At 37.7% G+C, this 11,544-nt stretch overlaps 1 pseudogene across 1 annotated transcript; it reads right to left on the bottom strand.

Annotated features, from left to right (window-relative positions):
* Positions 1 to 9,499: 9,499 nt before the first annotated feature.
* Positions 9,500 to 11,235, bottom strand: LOC308626910 (PX domain-containing protein kinase-like protein; annotated as a pseudogene). The gene has a single exon. The product of its transcript is annotated as a PX domain-containing protein kinase-like protein (transcript).
* Between the last annotated feature and the right edge of the window lie 309 nt (positions 11,236 to 11,544).

Raw genomic sequence — 11,544 nt, 5'->3', positions numbered from 1 at the left:
CTGTGCTGATTTCTGGGTAATTCAGCCTCTCTGGCTGCTTTCTGTTAACCTGCCCACTGCTCTGTAAACAGCTGCTGCTTTAAATTCTCTTTTCAACCCTTTGAAGCGAGGTCTCTGTGCAATGGCATGCTGACCGATATAGTAAGACTAAAAATATCTCCAACCTGACAGAAACCCTGGCGAGCTGCAATTTCTAGTTGCCAAAAGCCAGATGATGGCCATCACATGGAGAGAAACAAAGCATTTACTGTTTATAAAAACCTCAAGACAAATAGGCTATAATAATTCTAGGCACAATTTCAAAGTCAAAAAGATCTGAAGAAATGAATCAAAGTCAACTAGGATTAATTATAGTAATGATGTACTTTTATAATCACCTGAACTACCTGCTGTGAAATTATATATTCCAAAGAGACTTCAAGAATTGTTCAAAATGAAATAATGTGAACTCTCTAGAATAGTTTATTAAAATATAAGTAAGTCAAATCCATGATTCAAAGTATAGCTTCTATAATACTTAGATTCTAATATTCTAAATGAAAAAAAAGTGATTTGTTGCTTGAATATTAGAAAGTTCACATCATAGTAAAAGGTACTGGAACTTAGCAGTCTGCTTATTCTGCATCTGACATATAAATGATTATCTCATTATCACAGATTAAGGATTTATAGACTATGTCCAATACTTTTTGCGAAATGTACCGTCAAGTAACTGCTCACAAGAACTTTATGCCCTTAAAAAAGACGAAAATATAATCTTAGAAACTGTAAAAAGATTTTCATAGCTTTGGATTTTTAAGTTTTGACCCTATTCTTTTTGTAGGTAGTGGGCGGCTTTATGGGTTAATTACTACTTTCAATCTTAGCCAAAAAACGGAGAAACGATAGGGTTAGTTATTTACTATGTTTTTGTTGCTTGGAATTCAGCTGATTTTAATTGAATTGAAGATGTCACCAAAAGACTGTCACTAAGCTAAAGGGCTCAGGCTTTCAGCAAAACGTCTCTTTCAAGAGGTTGTGATGAATTTCCGTATTGTCTGTATAACTTCAGAAAAGGAAGGGGAAACAAACACATGCTTTTGTCGCTATTTATCTCATTAGCCTTTGGTAGTTTGATCTGAGCTGTCCTTTCCAATCCCCAAGAGATCGTCGCCTTAACAGCACTGCCCCCTAGTGGTTTCTTGCTTTGGTGCAGCGTGAGTAAAGGAAAAAGTTTCGAGATTTTCAATATATATACAGTATTTATCAGTGCATTGCTGTATGAGTGTGTAAGATATCCTTCTGTGAGTTGGCTAGACATTTCTGTCCTGGTAAAAGATTAAAGCATGCTAAATTTTCATAATTTTTATCATAAATGAGTAAGAATAGAAGTTAAGATACCATTAAATTATTTCTGATTTAATAAATAGAGACACAAATTACCTAATATTTTTGGTTGCCTATTATGTCAAGTATGTAAAAAAGGTATTAAAATTGAAGTTTGAGCAAACGTTAAGTCAGTACCTATTCTGACATTTTATAGTACATTTATTCACTTAATGTCTAACTTTGGGGACAACAGTAAAGATGGAAGAGAGGATGGAAAGGATTTTAAAATTTCATGTTTAATTTGGTTTTGTGTTATATTTTAATCAAGAAAATTATTTTAAATTAAGTTCTCATGAGCTATAGGAATGCCATTTGGAGGTTTAAGGACACAGTAAATTTTAAACCAAGGCTTTCTACTAGTATAGAGATAATAATTATGTATGTATATAGCTGATAAAACTGATAATAAATTATCAGTTTATTTAAAAATTAAAAATTTCAGGAGGAACAAATTATATATCAGTGTTTTGCATAGGGCAGTTCACATACCACTGGCAATAAATTACTTTAGGCAATGCAAAGTTTTATGTTTTTAATTGTTATACATTTATTTTTATGAGCAACAGTGAGAATATAACTGAGAAACCAAATCTATGATTTCATAGATATTAATATTCATGACTACCTCTACATGAATTATAATGCTCAGGCACATACATTTGTGTTAAATTTGACTCTCGTTAAAATGGATTAGAAATATGAATTACAGTGATTCCAAAAGCCTGGATTTTGCTATTTCCGTTCTTCTGGTGCCATGTAACATGTTCCTTTGTCCAAGGTATTCCCTGTAAGCTGTAGTTACAACTAGAGCAAGGCTGTCCAAATAGAAATATATTAGCCATAAACATAATTTTATTTTACCTTTTATACACTTATTTTAACCATCGATGTACTTTTTTTTTTTTTCTTTTTGTGGTATGCGGGCCTCTCACTGTTGTGGCCTCTCCCGTTGCGGAGCACAGGCTCCGGACGCGCAGGCCCAGCGGCCACGGCTCACGGGCCCAGCCGCTCCGCGGCATATGGGATCCTCCCAGACCGGGGCACGAACCCGTATCCCCTGCATCGGCAGGCGGACTCTCAACCACTGCGCCACCAGGGAGGCCCATCGATGTACTTTTAAATTTTATAATGACATTTAAAAAAGGAAAAGAATTAGCTGAAATTCGTTTTAATGATGTAATTTTTAAAAATCTAACATATGCAAATATTATTTTAGCTTGTAGTCAATACTAAATAATATTGAAGTAGCTTACATTCTTTTTTTCATACTAAGTTTTTGCCATCTGGTGTGTATTTTACATTTAAAGCGCATCTCCATTTGGCTTTGGCACATTTCAAATGCTCGATAGCTCCACAGAACTAGTACTGAATAGCGATGTCATCAGATTAAGGTTCAGTTTTTGGCAAAAATATCCCATAGGTGGTGGGGTATACCTCCATCCAGAAGCACATGCTTGATGGCTTTTTGGTGATATCGGCAGTCAGTGATTACTATTGTCTGAATCTGATGATTCATTAAAGGTTGTAAAATGGTGGCATTGAAAATTTTAAATTCCTTCTTCATTTATTAGATGAAATACTTCTATGAAAAGAAACATCTCATCTACAACTTGGTTACTTGGAATAGTTTGTATAGAGAAAGCAGGATAAATATTTGATCTCTCCCCTTTATTTTCTATTTGTAATTTTTTAAATCGAAGTATAGTTGATTTACAATGTTATGTTAATTTCTGTACAGCAAAGTGATTCAGTTATACATATATATATTCTTTTTCATATTCTTTTCCATTATGGTTTATCACAGGATATTGAATATAGTCCCCTGTGCTATACAGTAGGACCTTGTTGTTTACCCATCCTATATACTAATTTGCATCTGCTAGCCCCAAACTCCCATTCCATCCCTCCTCCACCCTCCCTGATCTCTCCTCTTTATTTGCTAGTTTGTAAAGTAATGATTTTGGTCTCCCTGCATTTTCAAGGATGGTCAGTAGTATTTTATTTTCATAGTATCATTAGGAATACACGAAGATTAGCACACTTGATGTGTTTCAACTTATTGCAGTTACTGTGTCTATTATTGTTTAAGTTTTCTCACCTTTGGCTGCTGGGAGCTTCTTTAACTTAATATCAGCATTCTGATATCATCAAAGCTGCCTTTGATATTCTGATATCATCTTATATATTTCCTGCCACAGATCTGTAATCAGCTGTTTCTTCAAGGAGCACTTGATTCCTTTTAGTAGAAAATGGTATGTGGAGACCATGATCTCAGTGTGTGAGATTGAGCACTTGTTTCTAAGTCTTTTCAGAGGACAAAGCTAGGAATTATTTAGTTTAATAAAATAATGTGTATCATAAAATACTTCTTATTCAAACTTAGTAGTAGAGGATTTTATTTTTACTGTGTACTTTCCTTATGTCAAATATTCAGGTTTTCAATGATATAATTACTCATTTGTTTTTATCCAAAATACACACACATGGTCTCAGAATAAATATTAAGATACCACCAAGAAAATGATGAAAATATCAGTTAAGCTTCTCTGTAGTTGTTTTTGTCCTTATGGTAACATTCCACTCAGGACAACAGTCCAATCTCTGTTTCAAAGGCACTTGGAAGGGTCCTCCTGGTGTTGTTATGCCACCTGCTGGACATAAGGCTCAACTGTCACATTTTGATGTTTAGAGATTGCTTTATGTTAAATTCAATTTTATAATTATGTAAATTTTTATATGACTCTGAAGTCAAATTTAGAAAACAAATCTAGTTTTTATTCTTATCCCCTCTTCCCCTCTGTCCTATTTCCTACCTCTACCTTTTGGTTACTATTTTATTTTTACATGCTCTGATTTATCCTTTCATTAAGGTTAATGTTTACTTATATATGTATTAATTTTACATATGCACCTATATCATATATATTTTTATCCCCTTCCTCTTTATTAGGCAAGTGTTAGCATAATTTTTAGACTTTCCTTCATCTGAAAAAATTACATGTATTATTCCAAGTAGAGAAAAGTATACATATATAAAATATACATAAATAATATGTCAATATATTAACCTGGAGTGTTGGATTTTGCTTTGTTAAGTAATCTGAAAATCCTTTCTAAGAAATTGGTGAATTAAGCCCTTTTACATTTATTAATAGGATCTAGATGTTTGACGTGTTAAAAGATCTTAAAAAATTTAAGATCTGAGCAAAAATTGATTCAAAAGGGCAGTGCCAAACTGGAACTTTCTAATAGCTCCACTGACGGAAGCCTGGGGAGAAAGTTACAGAGAAAAGGTGGAAGCAAAGTAAGGAAATGACTGATCAGCTGCAGCTTAAAGCCCAGTTGGCTCTTTGTGATGGGTTGTCCTTAGGTCTCAATTTTGTAACCTGGAAGCATTTACAGTCTTAGGTTTTGGTTTGCTTACACAGGGTTCTGTGGCATCAGGGCATGAGTCTAATGGCCTCCTTGTTTAATTTAACAGGCATCAGTTTTGTCACATTGTTATGTATATTTCCATATATATAATATATACACACACCCCTAATCTTATTGCTTTACATTCCTATTCTTTCACTGGATGGTCTTTACCAGTCTGATCCATGAACTGTTTGTTACTAAGCCATGGTATATGTACAGAAAGCAAAAGAACACATTTAGAAATGTTCAGGCAATCTGCTGTAAAGTCCAAGCATGTGACCTGTGTATTTTACAAAAATAGCAGTTTGCTATTGTTCGGGGGGAAAACAAAAAACAAAAAGCAAACAAACAAAAAAAACTACTGGTCCTTCCTGACCAATAGTTTGAGAAGTACTGGTCTACAGTGTTTGCTTGCTCTCTCCCTTTTGCATATCTTTTTGTATTTAGAAAGGTTTGTGTTTCTTTGTTCTGGTGCCTTTTTATTAATATTTTGACATGAGCTAATATGATGTATGAACTTACTAATATCTGTGTATGATACCTTTAATCCCCCTTTTACTACTTCCTCCTAACATCCTACTATGAAGGAAATTGACATTAGCTAGTGACCCCTTCTTCTCCCTGTTTCCCATTCCCCAGAATCTACTTCCCAAGAATACCTTTTTCCTCCCCATTTATACCTGTGAGACAATCAGAGGGCTTCCTCTACGTCTCATATCCTCTTTCTCATCTACCCTCCCTCCATCCTTTGGCCATTTCCTCTTACACCCTCTCCCTTAGAACCTACAGGGACTCTAACTTATACAAACAAATATACTGTATTTAGTGCTCACTACCACTACTACTGTTGATGTCTCTCCCGTCATTTTGGCTGTCTGAAGCTTGTTCTCCAGTAAATTTCCCAGGAAAGACTCATAGGAACTATACTCTGGGTTCTTAAGTGGGCATAAACAGTTGTGACCATTACATTTAAAGATCAGTGTAGCTGGATATAAACTCCTTAGCTCAGGTTTGCTTTCCTTGTATTTCTTAAACGTTACCCTGTTGTCCTCTGGCATAAAGCACTTCTATTGCCAAGTCTGATGACAGTCTCATTTTCTTTCTTTATAAGGGATATTAACCTTTAAATTTGGCACCAGAAAGAATTTTTTCTTTTTATTTAAAAATCAATAGTTTTACTAGACTATGTTTAGGTGCAGGCCATTCTGGCTCAGTTTTGCCAGGTATGTCCTTTCAATATGTAGTGCAAGTATTTTTTTAATTTCAGAAAAATATTCTTGAATTATAATTGACAATATATGTTCTCTTTCATTACACTGATTCTCTTTTTTAGGTGCTTCTATGATACTAGATCTCCTTTCCTGTTGTCTATATCTTTTTTACATATATGTATATATATAAGTATGTATATATATTTTATCTTTTTATTTAAAAAATAGTCATTCTTTCCCATTCTATTTTTCTTAAAGCATTTTCTGTGGTGTTCATTCACTGCTTTGGTTGTTCTTATTTAGTCTGAGATTTTAAAGTGAATTTTTCTTTCCTAATATTTTCCCAAATTTTATAGACTTGCTTTTCAAGTCTGTGGTTTCTCTAATTAGCATCTTTTTGAGTTTTTAGAATTTTGGGTTATGCTGTTCTTTCAAGGCTTCTATCATTTATTTCCCTTTTATTTAGCTTGATATGAATTATTAGATTGTCATTTTTTGGTCAACCTGTCTTGCCAGCATGCGTTTCATGTCTGTAGGGACATTATTGTGTTTCACAGTCCATTTTCCCTTATGGCTTTGACTGCGATTGTTTTCTGTACTAATGTTTAACTGGCATGAGTTTTCTTTACTCTTAGGAGGGAAGGTGGGATCAGGAGAGCTCCCTGGCTTCACAGCTCTAGCACCCCACGTCTGTTTTGGGAAGCGTTCACAATGACAGCCTTACAGTGTCTGGTATCTACTCTTTCCCCCTCCCCAACTTTTATCTGGATCTTCTCTTTCTCTTGTCTCCTTTGCCCCTGGTTGTCTCTTTCCTGCTCAATACGGATTCCATCCCCAGCATTTTCTCCTCACTGTGGGGCTTTGTCTCAGAGGGGACGTTGGTTACGTCTGTTACGGGTCTCTGTTGAGGGTCCGTGGGGCCCAGGCTGCTCCAGCACCACCCACAGTGGTGCTCTGTGTTCACCCACAAACTGGAACCAACAAGACTCTACAGGCTCCTGGGGCCATAGGAGGCCCTTTTGCCACCTCCTTATTGTTTCCTGTAACACGCATATCTTAACATCACCAGTCATTGATTCCAACCCACACATATACTGGGGGTACACAGGGATATGTTTTCCCACCACTTGACTGTAGATGTGGCCTGTGAGGTTTTGCTTTTGCTCTCCTAGTTGCTCTGTTTGTATGGGGTGATTTGGGGAGTTCAAAAATGATGCCATCTTGCTGCCATTTTCCAGATTACTGTTAAAAAGACTAAAAGTTTGGATGCTTCTGTTTTACTTGGTTAGTGAGCACCTCTATGCCTATGTCTGCGGTAACAGTTTTTCTGATACGCTACACTGTTTCGTCATCCTGGTCACATCATCAGCCACGCATGTTAACACTCGAATCTTCAGCAGTGAAATCTCCGCAGTTGGGGGATCTGCTGATGTCTTTTCACACTGCCAGGACCCTATCTAATGCCCCCCTCTCCAGTCTGGGAAGAATCCCACTGTGGTCCCGAGTGTCCCGGATGCTGACACAGGCCAGTAGAACACGGGTTGCCCTTCAGAAGTGCCCCGTCATGATCACCGGGCCTTGGGACAGTAGTAAACACCTCTTCTTCCTTTCCTCCCCCAACAGGGTATTAGCAACGATTCCTTTTTTTTTTTAAATTGAAGTATAGTTGATTTATAATGTGGTGTTAATTTCTGCTATACAGCAAAGTGACTCATTTATATATATACATACATTCTTTTTCATATTCTTTTCCATTATGGTTTATCTCAGGATATTGAATCTAGTTCCCTGTGCTATACAGTAGGACTTTGTTGTTTATCTATTTTACATATAATAGTTGGCATCTGCTAATCCCAAACTCCCAATCCTTCCCTCCCCCACCCGCCTCCCCCTTGGCAACCAGAGGTCTATTCTCTATTGTCTGTGATTCTGTTTCTGTTTCATAGATAGGTTCATTTGCGTCATATTTTAGTTTCCACAAATAAGTGATATCATATATTTGTCTTTGTCTTTCTGACTGACTGCCCTTAGTATAATAATCTCTAGTTGCATCCATGGTGCTGCAAATGGCATTATTTCATTTTTTTATGGCTGAGTAATATTCCTTTGTGTATATATATGCCACATCTTCTTTATCCATTCATCTGTCAATGGACATTTAGGTTGTTTCCATGTCTTGGCTATCGTGAATAGTGCTGCTATGAACATAGAGGTACATATATCTTTTAGAATTATAGTTTTGTCTGGATATATGCCGAGGAGTGGGATGGCTGGATCATTTTTGCTGGATCAACTCTATTTTTAGTTTTCTGAGGAACCTCCATACTGTTTTCTCACAGTGGCTGCACCAACTTACATTCTCACCAAGTGTGTGAGGGTTCCCTTTTCTCCACATTTGTTATTTGTAGACTTTTTTTTTTTTGGTGACATGGTTTATTTTAATAAAAAATACAGCTGAACATTTATCACAGATTATATGAAACTATACACAATGACATTCTCTCTGCATAGTAACCAACACTGATGTGTGTAACTTTAATTTTTAGATGGATTATTTATAATCCTTTAAAGTGCAATTTATTTAAGGGTTTAAGCAAATCATAGGATAAAGGGTCTCTCTAATAAATGAGTAACATTAAAAAGATGATATATTTGGATAAATCTTTCAAAAATCAGAACTCATTTTGCCAAATGTACTTGTGTTGTAATAATAACACCCTCCCCCCTGGCAAACCCCAAATTTGACTTAATTGCTGAGGATTAATAAGATCCTCTAAAGAGCTTTATCTGATGTTAACATTTTTTTGTCTGTTTGATACATATTAACTAAAGTGAACTAAGAGTCTAGAGTAGTTCCTTTAGCCCTGAGTTCTATAATCACAGTGGAGTTCCTGTTTGAACTTAAGAGACTGTTATGAACTTTCCCTGTTCTATTTGAGGGGAAAATGAAGAACTCAGTTCCTTCTCTGACTCTTAGCGGCGTAACTGTGCTTTGGGCTACAGTGTTAATGTCTAGGATAAAATTAAGGTAGCAAAAATGGGAGTTATCTAAGAAATAACCAGAAAATGCTTTAGAATAGAGAAATGAACTATGAGAGGAACATTTGTAGGAGCTGACAGGATAGGAGGGATTGAAACACAAAGGCCATTCACTGCTGTGACTGTATATTGTCATTGTTTTTGTTTATTGTCCATTTCCTTCTGTTGGTGGAAATAATTGATTCCAATATGCCGCTGCCACCAAAAGATGACCATTAGAGGATGAACAGATTCCTTTTCAATAGTAACAAAGGAGCAAAATATTTCTTAAGGCAGCAATGCTAGCCTGACTTGACTCTACTTGAAGACTATTTCCCTCTTGAAAAGCCTCTTACATGAGCATCTGCAAAGTCGTATGTTGCTGTACTGGCTCAGCAATTATTCATCCAGAAAGAGGGTACTTTAGGGGTTGGAGGTGGAAGGGAGAAAAAAGAACTTTTCCCTCCAAGTGTACATACAAAGCTTTAGCCGATCTTAGGAGCGCTATGATCACAGGTTTCGGTTTTCCTCAAAGTTCCTTTTTGGAAATTCTGGATGGAGCTGAGTAAGGCCCCTTGGCTCACGCCATTCACAGCCTGGGGCGGAAGCTGTGTGGGTGCCTCTGTGCTCTCAGGAGGCAAGGGAGCTGCTGGTGGTAGAGGAGGAGGAGGTAATGCAGGCATCCCTGCCGTGGAGGGTGGAGTCGGTGATGATGGGGATGTGAGAGGTGAGCTGGCCCTAGATCCTGCTGAATTATTGGAGTTGCTGTATTTTGCTGAATGCTCTTCACTATTTTCAACAGCAGATTGTTTTGACTTCTTTCAAGTTATAATCTTCCTCTGTTTTCTCTCTTCTTCAGATCCATCGTGAGGCTGAGCTCTCATCAGTCTTTGATGCTGGTGGACCTGTTTCTGTTCGTCAATTAGCCTCTTTTCTATACATCCTTTGGCAATGCTCAATGCCTCTTTTAACTGTGTGGGGATCTTAAACCGTGGCTTTTTGGAGGTAGTTAGCAGAACATCACTGAATAATGGCATCTGTAAGAGCCAGGAAATGGTGGACCTGCCATCTTTACAGGCTTCACAAGACAGCTTAGACTCCAACATGGCCACCACAGCCACAGACAGTGCAGGAGAGGAGTCTACAGGCACCGAGTCTGGCGGTCATCATCTCATTCAGTAAGTGGCCAAAGCAGTGGACGTCCACACTCTCCAATGTACTGATTTTCCTGAATTGTGAGAAATAAGATTGGTAGAAAGAAGGAAGGCCCAACAAGGAATTCTCAAGGTCCAGCAGCCAGCAAGTGTCCCCTTCCAGCATCACGTTGGAAGCATGAAGATGCCCATAAGGGAATCCCTTGTCACGGAGAAACTTTAGTACCTCTAATATTTGTTGCCCGTATGTTTTTATTTGCTGGAGTTCAAGGCCTTGTATCTTCTTAGGGTTGCAGTAGTCCCTTAGGAATGGGTCTTTTGGTTTTGCCTTGTAGATCAGGTCCTTCAAAGTTCCTTTTTCATTAAACATTCTAATTAGCAATGCTGAGGATTTGTTAGCTGTGGCAAAGGTAACATGATAGATGCAAGGGTGCAAACAGGATGGCAAAGTTTGATTAGACACTGAAAATCTTTATCTGACAGATACTTGTCAGGACCAAGGTCAGTCCAGCTTAACACTAGCTGCTCCTTTGGCTGATTTTTACTCTTCATCAAGAAATATTTCTTCGTTATCCTCCAACCTATGTATTTCAGTGGTTCCACCAGCTCCCACTTTGGTTCTGATTGGAAGAACATGGAAACCTGTTGTAAGGCAATCTCAGTATAGTTTGCCGAATAGTTGTTTGGATCTAAAAACTTCTTAACCAGCTCACAATTAATCAAGATATGATTTGTGGTGATAATATTGAGAAAGTTCTGAAGACCTTTCTGCCTCTCAGCTATGAATTCACGATCCAGGTTACCAATCAGTGTTTTGGGAGGAAGAGGCAGACTCAGGCCTGCAATCTGCAAGCTGTTGTTCAGCAAATCAAAGTCACTGTATCTCCTAACAATCTGCCAGCTATTTTCTACAGAAATTCCTCTTTGTACCCAAATGATATATTCCATGTGGGACTGCAGGCTCTGGCTCGCCTCGATGGCTGCTGTCAGCGGCACCGTGTTGTCCAGCAGGGCCTTGCTGGCCGGTGGCTTCTCCATGAAGGCCATCCCAGAATGCCCATCCACCAACGCCTCAGGACCAGGGGCAGGTCCAGAGGCACTGACTCCCATCACTTGCTGGGATCTGCTGCCACTGCCCAGACTTTTTAATGATGGCCATTCTAGCTGGTCTGAGGTGGTATCTCGTTCTAATTTTGATTTGCATTTCTCTAATAATTAGCAATGTTGAGCATCTTTTCATGTGCCTATTGGCCATCTGTATTTCTTCTTTGGAGAAATGTCCATTTAGGTCTTCTGCTCATTTTTCTATTGGATTGTTTGCTTTTTTTGTTATTGAATTGCATGAGCTGTTTGTGTATTTTGGAGATTAAGCCCTG

Source organism: Mesoplodon bidens (assembly GCF_964165515.1).
Source record: "Mesoplodon bidens genome assembly, chromosome: 13".
Lineage (NCBI taxonomy): Eukaryota > Metazoa > Chordata > Mammalia > Artiodactyla > Ziphiidae > Mesoplodon > Mesoplodon bidens.
Note: the sequence above shows the minus strand (reverse complement) of the source record. Positions and strands in the feature narration are given on the sequence as shown.